We start from the raw sequence: 9,320 nt of genomic DNA, 5'->3' as shown, positions 1-9,320 counted from the left end.
TCACTCACTCACTCACTCATTCACTCACTCATTCACTCACTCACTCATTCACTCTCACTCACTCATTCACTCACTCATTCACTCATTCACTCACTCACTCATTCACTCATTCACTCACTCACTCACTCACTCACTCACTCACTCACTTGCTCCACAGTATTTGTGGAATCCCTGCTTGGTGCCGGGCTCGGTTTGAGGCCCTGAGGAGGCAGGAGTAAACCAGACGGAAGCAAAATCTACGCCCTTGCGGGTTTGCCTTTCTGCTAGGAGGGAACTGACAGGCGGATCCGGCTCATGTAAGATCTGTCAGAGCACATGGATGCGGCACAGATGGGGCTGTGCCGGGAGGGTGCTGACTGAGATGAGGTGCTCCAAGAAGGCCCTTCGGGCAAGGGGGCTAGAGCCTGGCAGCAGGGAGTGAGCTGTGCAGAAAAGCACTCTGAGCAGAGGAACCGTGTGCAAAGGCCCTGGGCAGGGCCAGGGTGGCCACGTGCAAATGGTGAGCCGTGGACAGAGGGGAGGCGGGGCAGGTCACACTGGCCCTCGGCGGCCCAGCACCAGCTTCTGTTCTGCTCAGAATCAGAGGGGCCATCAGAAGCTGCCGGCACGGGAGAGTTAGCGGGACTTGACGGCTCCCAAAGGAACAAACACTTGTACAGCGCTTGCGTGTTGTGGGAAACCTTCCGAGTGCTATGGGATCTGGGCTCCAACCTTCTAAGCCCATCTGCTGGGTCTGTTCCCTCCCCGAGTGCTGACAGTGAGGCAGTGGAGGACGAGTTTGGAGGGCGAGTGATACCCCAGGGCAGGCTGAGGTGCCCGAGCGTCCATTTCCCGAGCATGGCCCCTCCAGAGCGCGTGAGGATCCCTCCGGGTTGCTGCGAAGGGGTGGGCCCTGGAGGACCAGCAGACGAGGCTCTCCTAGGGCGAGTCAGTGTCCCATTTCACAGACGTGGAAACAGAGAGAAGCCAGAGCTCCATACTAGAACGTTGCCCAGACCCATGACCCCCACGGCCAACCCTGGCTCCTCCCCAGAGTGGGGAGCCTTGGAGAAGAAGGGAGCGGTGCCCCAGGGAGGAGGGGAGGGCGACCCCCAGCCTTGAACCTTCTCACATCTGCCAGCGAGCCTGGCTCCTTGAGTCAAGGTGCCACTATCCACAGCAACAGGGTCTCAAAGTCATCCTCAGGGTACAGGCTCCCCTCCCAGGCTGCTAGGGCCACACCAGAGGCAGGGCTGCCTGTCCCTAGTTCTGCTGTGAAGGGGTTGTGGCCCCAGGCCCTGATGGAACGCTCTGTCTGCTGCAGCTCAGAAGGGCCTATTTCCTGAGACGTCTGTCACCTCATAGCTGACCTCAGCCCTGCAACACCCAAGGCCTCACGCAGGGGGAGGAGGCAGGTTTCCAAGGGCACATGGGTGCCAGGCTGACAAATGCCCCTTCTTTCCCCCTTAACTTCGGACTCCACATGCATCCACGTGCACGCAGGGCCACATCCAGAAATCACACACCCCGCACACCACACCCACACTGGCTCCCAAACACCTCCTCCTTCCCTGGGCCCTTCCTTCAACATTACTCCTCCTTGTGCCCAGGGCCCAGCCAAGGCCTCCTTTGCACATAGCCTTGGGGGTGCCCTGAGCAAGGTTCCAGGTCCAGGACCATCTTCCTGGAGGGGAGCGGGAGGCCTGACCCTTGATGTCAGAGCCACTGCTCCCCAGGAGGTGGCCACAGCATTTCCTGGATCCAGGTGAGAGTGCCTGGGGACCTTCAGGTGGTATCGCCTGGGTCATCAGCTGCCCCGAGAGTCTATTAATAGGTGAACCATTGACAGACACTGGGCATCAGGTCATCTGCCAGCAGCCACCAAGGATTGCCATGGAAACATCTAGAACAGAAACACAGGCTTTTCGTGTTAGGATAGAGGCTGGGCTCTCGGAGTCAGAAGAGGTGGCCCCTCCCTGACCACCCCAAATGGATGTGTCCAAACCCAACTCCTAAAAGCAGAGGATGGCCAGGCATGGTGGCTCACACCTGTAATCCCAGCACTTTGCAAGGCCAAGGCAGGCGGATTGCCTGAGCTCAGGAGTTTGAGACCAGCCTGGGCAACATAATGAGACCCGCCTGGGCAACATAATGAGACCCCGTCTCTACTAAAAAAACAAACAAACAAAAATTAGCCAGGCATGGTGGCATGCCCCTGTAGTCCCGGCTACTTGGGAGGCCAAGGTGGGAGGATCACCTAAGCCTGGGAAGTCAAGGTTGCAGTGAGTTAAGATCGCGCCACTGCACTCCAGCCTGGGTGACAGAGCAAGATCCTGTCTCAAAAAAAAAAAAAAAAAAAAAAAGGAAGGGCCATATGGTGCTTTAGGGTAATTTTTGCAGGTTTCTTCAACAAATGCAATTACAGGGCACTCACTTTACCAAAAAATCAACGATTCACAGAATTTTCCCACAAAGGACCTACCGACCTTGCCTTCACTCCATGGCCTATGGTGTCTGACCCTGGCTTGCCTGGCCAGTGCATGGCTGCGGCTCCCACCCCAAACCTCCTTCCCTTTAGCCCAGCGCATTTCTGGGCCTCAGTTTCTTCATCTTCAAAATGGGTTGGTATCTGTCCTGCCGACCTCAGAGGCTTCCTGAGAGGAACGTGTACAATGGCGTATGTGAAGCGTCCCCAAATGCAAGGGCACAGGAACTCAGGGACGTCATCCATACTTGTCATGGGTGCAATAGTGTCCCCCAAAACATGCGTCTAAGTTCCAAACCCCAGAACCTGGGCAGGTGACCTTATTTGGAAACAGAGTCTTTGCAGATGTAACTCAGTGAAGCTTCAAGGTGAGATCGTTCTGGATGACAGCGGGTCCTAAACCCAACGACTGATGTCCTTTAAGGAGGGGAAAGGACGCAGATGGGAGGGGAAGGCGGAGGCGGAGACTGGAGCCCAGAGGTTTCCACCCACCGGGAATGCTGGAGGAGGTAAGAAGGTTCACCCCAGAGCCTCCAGAGGAACACGGCCCGGCAGATACCTTGATTTTGGAAATCCTCAGAGTGGATTTCTGTTGTTTTAAGCCAACCAGCTTGTGGTCATTTGTCACAGCAGCCGTGGGAAATTCCCCACAGCACTGCTGGATTCCAGCTGGCGCATTGCAGAAACACCCTTTCCGACAGCCATAGGCAGACGCAGGCAGGAAGAGTGAGCGAGGGGGCTCGGGGGAGAGCCGGGGCTCCCCGCCTGGCTCCTGGCACAGGCCACACGGCCGCAGGCCACTTACTTAATTGGGTTTCTCATTACCGAGCAGGTAAGAGCACCACGGTTGCCAGCAGGCCTCTGAGCCAGCTCCTGCGTGGAGTGCAGCCCAGCCCCACACACCGGAAGGCCCAACACTTGGCCATTACCGGCCGTCAGAAATAAGCCGCCAGCTCCTCCGAGGGCAGCCGCTGCCTTTTATCACCACCAGAAAGCCACCGCCACGGCCATCGCGGAGTCTCAGTGTTCCTGCGAAGGGCAGATGGGATTTGAGGTGTCCTGCCTTCCCACCCCCATCCTCTAGGTCTGACGTGTCTTCCCCAGGGGGCCCCTGTCCCCTCAACAGTCAGCCATCCGCAATTCCGCGTCAGGGCCGTCAGGAGCCCTGCTTGGAGGCCCGCGCTGCTCCGGAAAGCAACGTTTTCGAGCCAGGATGCTTTTGAAATTGATTTCTCTCACTCCCGGCGGAGGTAAAGGCACAGCACTCACAGGCTCCCGGGGGCAGACAGCTCCGCAGAATAACGAGCCACCCCCTCTCTTCACTGCTCCTCCCTCCCGGTGCCCTTGGGGTGTCCTTGAGCTGCTGCAGGGCCCCTCCCTCCTATCTGCCCTCCCTCACGCCGTCTCTGACTTCAGAAGGTAATGAGGAGCTGCAGGTGGCACGAGGAATGCCAGGGCCCGGGCAGCTCGATGTCAAAGGGGCTGCTGAGCGGCACAGGAAGGGGCTCTCCTAAGCTGGAGGGCGGAAAGGGGTCTCTCACGGTCAAGTACAAATCAGACACGGAGGGCAGCCGCGCAATGAAGTAACAGCCCAGGGCTTGGCCATGGCCATGATAGTGGTGTGTGCATGTTCCTGTGGGCTGTGTGAGTGTACGTTTGCATAGGTGTGCATGTGAGCATTTGTGCATGTGTAGGTGTTATGTGCTTCTGTGTGTCCATGTGTGTCCACATGTATTGTGTGATGTGCGTGTGTACATGTTTGTATTGTGTGTACGTGTGTTTGTATGTTGCGTGTGTGTTGTGCATTTGTGTGCACATGTGTGAGGTGTGTGAGCATGTTTTGTGTGTTGTGCATGAGTATGCATGTGTGTTGTGCATGCGTGCACACTGTGCGAACATTGTTTCTATGTGCATGTGTGTGTGTGCATGGATGCGTGTGTATCTTTCCTGCTGTTCTAATGGCAGCAGCCTGCACAGCAGGTTTAGGGCCCGCCCACCTTTCCTGCCCCTGCAAACTCAGTCCTCAGCCCAGGCTCTCAGAGGAAATCCCACAGAGCAGGGCCTTCCGGCCTCCCCAGCAGCCTGGGAGCTGACACTGAGGCAGCCTTCGCCCGGCCCCTGTCACGGGTCCCTCCCCTTAAGGGAGACTCCTTTCCCGGCTCCCATCCTGGAGGCCAAGGGCAGAGCGGGAGGCAGGCCCCTGCCCTGTAGAGAGAAGGCCGCCCTGCCCCCAGCAAGCAGCTCCTCGTCCCTCAACCCGCTGCCTCTTCCTCCCAAGCTGGCACTGTCTGGCACCTGTGCCTGCATCTCTGTCTCGGCCCCCGTCAGACAGCTACATGCAGCCTTGGCTGGCAGGACCTCTGACCCTGTGACCCCAACACCGCGTCAGCTGGGGCTGCCTGCCAGGGACACTTCCCTCCCTGCCCCACTCCCAGGCCTCTGCGGATGTGGGCGGGCCCGGGGCTGCTCTTCGCAAGAGGCCTCCTAGGAAGCGCTGACCTGGGCCGGAAGCTGGGGGCTGACGTCATTCGGCATGGAGGAGACCCCGCCAGAGCCCCCGGCGACCCCAGCGCAGCCCTGGCCTTCCAGACGGTGACACCCCCTTTTTCAAGTGATTTTACACACAAGCACATGAAACTCCAAAACTGCTCATGGTAAAGAAACACCGCTGGCTTCCGGCTCGGCTTTTGTGTCTTCCCATCTCAGTCTCCCCTGCTGGACACCAGCTCCCTGGGGGTCAGGGCGGGTCTCCCACAGCTCGGCAGCACGCGGCCCAGAAGCTCCCGGAGCCAGGCCCTCTGCGGATGTTTGCTGCCGCCGCTTCCCACTGTCTTGAAGGGTGAAGGTGACCTTTAAGGCTGATGTTCTGCAAGTCTCCTGCGGCCAAGGTCTCAGCAGCCAGGCAAGTCCTCTGCTGCCACCTGCTGGTAAGTGTGAGGCACGCTGCTGGTGATTGAAGGGAACTGGAGGCTGGAGGCTCCCTGCAGGCACTCGGTCTCCCTGCTTCAGCCAACTGGCAAAGATGGGCATCGAATACTCGGAAGGGTCGATAGATTTGCTTAAAGTCACCCAGCAGCCGGGCGCGGTGGCTCACGCCTGTAATCCCAGCTCTCAGGGAGGCAGAGGCGGGAGGATAGCTTGAGCCCAGGAGTTCGAGACCTGCCTGGGTAATACAGCGAGACCCCGTTCTCCACAAAAAGGGAAAAAAAAAAAAAAGTCACCCAGCAGGTCACCAGCAGAAAGGGACCAGTGCCTCAGGCTTCCTCAGCGCCTCCCAATTTTCACATTATGCAGTAACATTGCAGTAATCATCCGCCCAGCGGTGCTAAGTCCTGGCTTTGGAGTCAAACAGACAAGGTGCACCTGGCCCAAACCCTCATCAGCTGGGGGACACCAGGCAGGTGACTCCATTTCTAAGCCTGGGTGTCCTCAGCTAACAACAGAAGCAAGCTACAGGCTGCTGTGGAGGCTGCATGGAGACTGCCGTTACCAGTGCAGCGGGCACAGGGCCTGGCATACAGCAGGTGCTCCATTAATGCTTTTCTTGCTGCTGCTAATAATGATGATGACAATGATACTGATGACAATGATGCCCAAGGTGAAAACGGGAGCAGAGGAGAGCGTCCAGTGTCCCGAGCAGTGGGATGTGAGAGAGCCTCCCTGGAGATCTAGAAGCCGAGCCCCGAGACCGGAGAGGTAGCTTCCGGTGAGACCTCTCTCCCCCGCTGCCCCCACCTGAGGAGGCGTCGCTGACCTGCAGCATCTCCCACCTGCACCTGATCACAGGGCTCTCCTGGAGGCACCAAAGGATTCTGCCCTTCCAGACTCTACGTCAGCGGGTGTGAGCGGGGCCCAGGAGGCTGTATTTGCAATGCGCTGCAGGTGGTTCTCCCGGCCTGGCAGGCTGGGGAAGTACTGGCCAATCCCATCTTTGCATGATGGCCATGTGCCCTGGAGTGAATGGGGCTGGACACTGGCACGCAGAGCTCTCTGGGGAGTGTCCCTTCAACCTGAATGCATACCAGGGAGCGGTGGGGCAGTCACACCACAGGGGCCTTGGACGCCAGGCCACACAATGGGAAGCAGGGGAGAGGTGATCAGAGCCTCGGCCCTCAGAAGGCCAGGCGAGGCGGAAGGAGGCCCAGAAGGCAGAGAGCTGGCAGCGGCGCCCACAGGGAAGGCTGGTGTGAGTCCCAGGCCTGGCACCAGGTAGGCAGAGGTGAGCTTGGAAAGGAGGCAAGGGGAGCAGGCATCCTCCTGGCTTCAGAAGCTCTCCCAACAGCAGCCCATGGGACCCGTGGGGGTAAGAGCAGCCACCAGGGAGACTTGGCAGCTGCTCAGACTCCAGGAAAGTGGCTGGGCACCATGGCCAGAGCTGCACCCTGCATTAAAGCTCACAGCTATGTGGCCTCCTGCCCTGGGGGGTGGGGGTGGGGAATCTGGCCGACTCATCTGTGACTCTGAAGGGGTCTTGGGTGCAAAGCAGCCCCAGGCCCCAGCACAGGCAGCTCCTGAGCCTGGGCCCATTGAGATGACTTCAGGGTGGGAGCCCAGGTCTCCAGGCCTTGCCATTGGCTGGCTGGGGTCTTGCACAAGTCGCCACTGAGCCTCTGTCTCATCTGGACAAGGTGATGAGGCTGCTGTCAGATGACTGTTAGCTTGGTGCCTGCAGGGAGTCTATGTGACCTTGACCTCACAGTAGCCATGGGGACAGTGAAATCACCTGGGCAGCCGTTGCAAGGAGGCTTGTTCCAGAATAGGCCCCAAGGCGGGAAGCGAGGAGACAGGGGCTGTGGCCAACCTGGGATGGAGCCAGGGCCTGGGAGGCAAGGAGACAGGGGCTGTGGCCAACCTGGGAAGGAGCCAGGCTCTGGGCCCTGTATGGACAATCTCTCAGGCGTATCTAGCCTACCCCAGACCAGAGGCGAAGCAGCCCCAGGCTCCAGTCTTCCGTGCCCCCTGAGTTTAAGAACCACCCAGGTGGGGAGTGATTGGAGATCCAAGGAAGGATGGCACCAGGTGGCCCCAGGAGGGGAGATGGGAGGGGTCACACTGCATGTCTTGGAGGCCAGATGAGATGAGAGCCCCCCTACCCCATCCAAGTCCTTCCTGAGCCTGTGCTGCTGGAAGATCCAGCTGGGGCAGCAGGGGAGATCAGACAGCCCGCCAGCCAGCGGGAGTTCTGCCTGGGCTGGCCCTGGTGCTCCGAACGACTCTCCAAGGAGCCTGATCGAGTATCTGGTGAACTGCCCATGGGCCTTACAGACCCTGCCAAGGCCTAGCCAAAGGCTATTTCTTTGGGCCTGAATGCGTCGGTTCCTGCAGCTGCAACACCACAGCTGCGGCTCCAGCGGCAGACATGGCTTCTCCTGGGTCCTGGAGGCTGGGAGTTCAAGGTCAAGGGCCAGTTCCTCTGGGGCCTCTTCCTTGGCTTGCAGACAGTGTCTCCTCCCTGTGCCCTCACGGAGTTGTCCCTCTGTATGTCTGTGTCCTCATCTCCTCTTCTTACAAGGACACCAGCCAGATTGGGCCAGGGCCCACCCCAGTGACATCACTTCAATTTAATCAAAGCCCCCACCTCCAAACACAATCCCATTCTGAGGCCCTGGGGTTAGAACCCCATATGATTTTCAGGGAGTCACCTTTCAGCCCCTAACAAGGTCCAGGCAGGACCTGCAGTCGAGCAAGGCTGCAGGCGTGAGTGACAGCTCCACCCACTGTGCAGCCGGTGGGACGGGACTCCGAGCTCCCAGATGTGGGGGGCGGGGGCCCGCCCCTGCAATGGCTGCCAGGCTGTGCAGGACAAAGGCGTCTGCTCAGCTGGTCCAGGACAGACCCAGGAGGAGCAGGGAGCCCCAGACACCCCAATTTTCAAAAACATCCAGCCCCAGCCCCAAAGCACAGTGGGCCATTGTTGTTGCCAACCAAGGGCACCCCCTCTGTACAAATGGGGACTCAATGGCACAACAGCCGGGCAGGTCCTGCTGGAGGGAGGAGAGGAGAGTCTAGGGGAGCCACTCCCAGAACTAAGAACACTTCACACCACAGCCCGGCCGGAGGAACAGAGAGTAAAGGGCACGGAGTCCTGAGGGGCGTGTGTGGTGCGTGGACTGTATGGTGGGTGTGTGTGGAGTGTGGTGTGTGTGGAGTGTGTGGTGGGTGTATGCATGGGGTGTATGCTGTGGTGTGGTGTGTGTGGAGTGTGTGGTATGTGTGTACAGTGTGTGGTGCGAGTGTGTGGTCTGTGTGGAGTATGTAGTGTGTGGTTTGTGTGGAGTGTGTGCTGTGTGTAGCATCTGTGGAGTATGAGGTGTGTGTGTGGAGTGTGTGGTGTACGGAGTGTGTGATGTGTGTGCAGTGTGTTGTGTATGGAGTGTGTAGTGTGTGGATTGTGTGTGGAGTGTGTGGGGTGTGTTGTGTGTGGTGTGTGGAGTGTGTGGTGTGTGTAGGGTGTGTGTGGAGTGTGGTGTGTGGAGTGTGTGGTGTGTGTGGAGTATGTGTGGAGTGTGTGGTGTATGTGGAGTGTGTGGTGTGTGTGGAGTGTGTGGAGTATCTGTGGTGTGTGTGGAGTATCTGTGGTGTGTGTGGAGTGTGTGGTGTGTGGAGGGTGTGGAGTGTGTGGTGTGTGGATGGTGTGAAGTGTGTGGTGTGTGGAGTGGGTAGTGTGTGTGGAGTGTGCAGTGTGTGCTGTGTGCAGTATATGGAATGTGTGTTGTGTGGTGTGTGGAGTGTGTGGTATGTAGTGTGTGTTGTATGTGGAGTGTGTGGTGTGTGTGGATTGTGTGGAGTGTGTGGATTGTGTGGTGTGTGTGGAGTGTGTGGAGTGTGTGGTGTGTGTGGAGTGTGTGGTGTGTGT

This window comes from Rhinopithecus bieti, unplaced genomic scaffold (genome assembly GCF_001698545.2).
Source record: "Rhinopithecus bieti isolate Rb0 unplaced genomic scaffold, ASM169854v2 scaffold_5889, whole genome shotgun sequence".
Taxonomy (NCBI): Eukaryota; Metazoa; Chordata; class Mammalia; order Primates; family Cercopithecidae; genus Rhinopithecus; species Rhinopithecus bieti.
The sequence above is the reverse complement of the archived record's forward strand: the minus strand, read 5'-3'. Positions refer to the sequence as shown.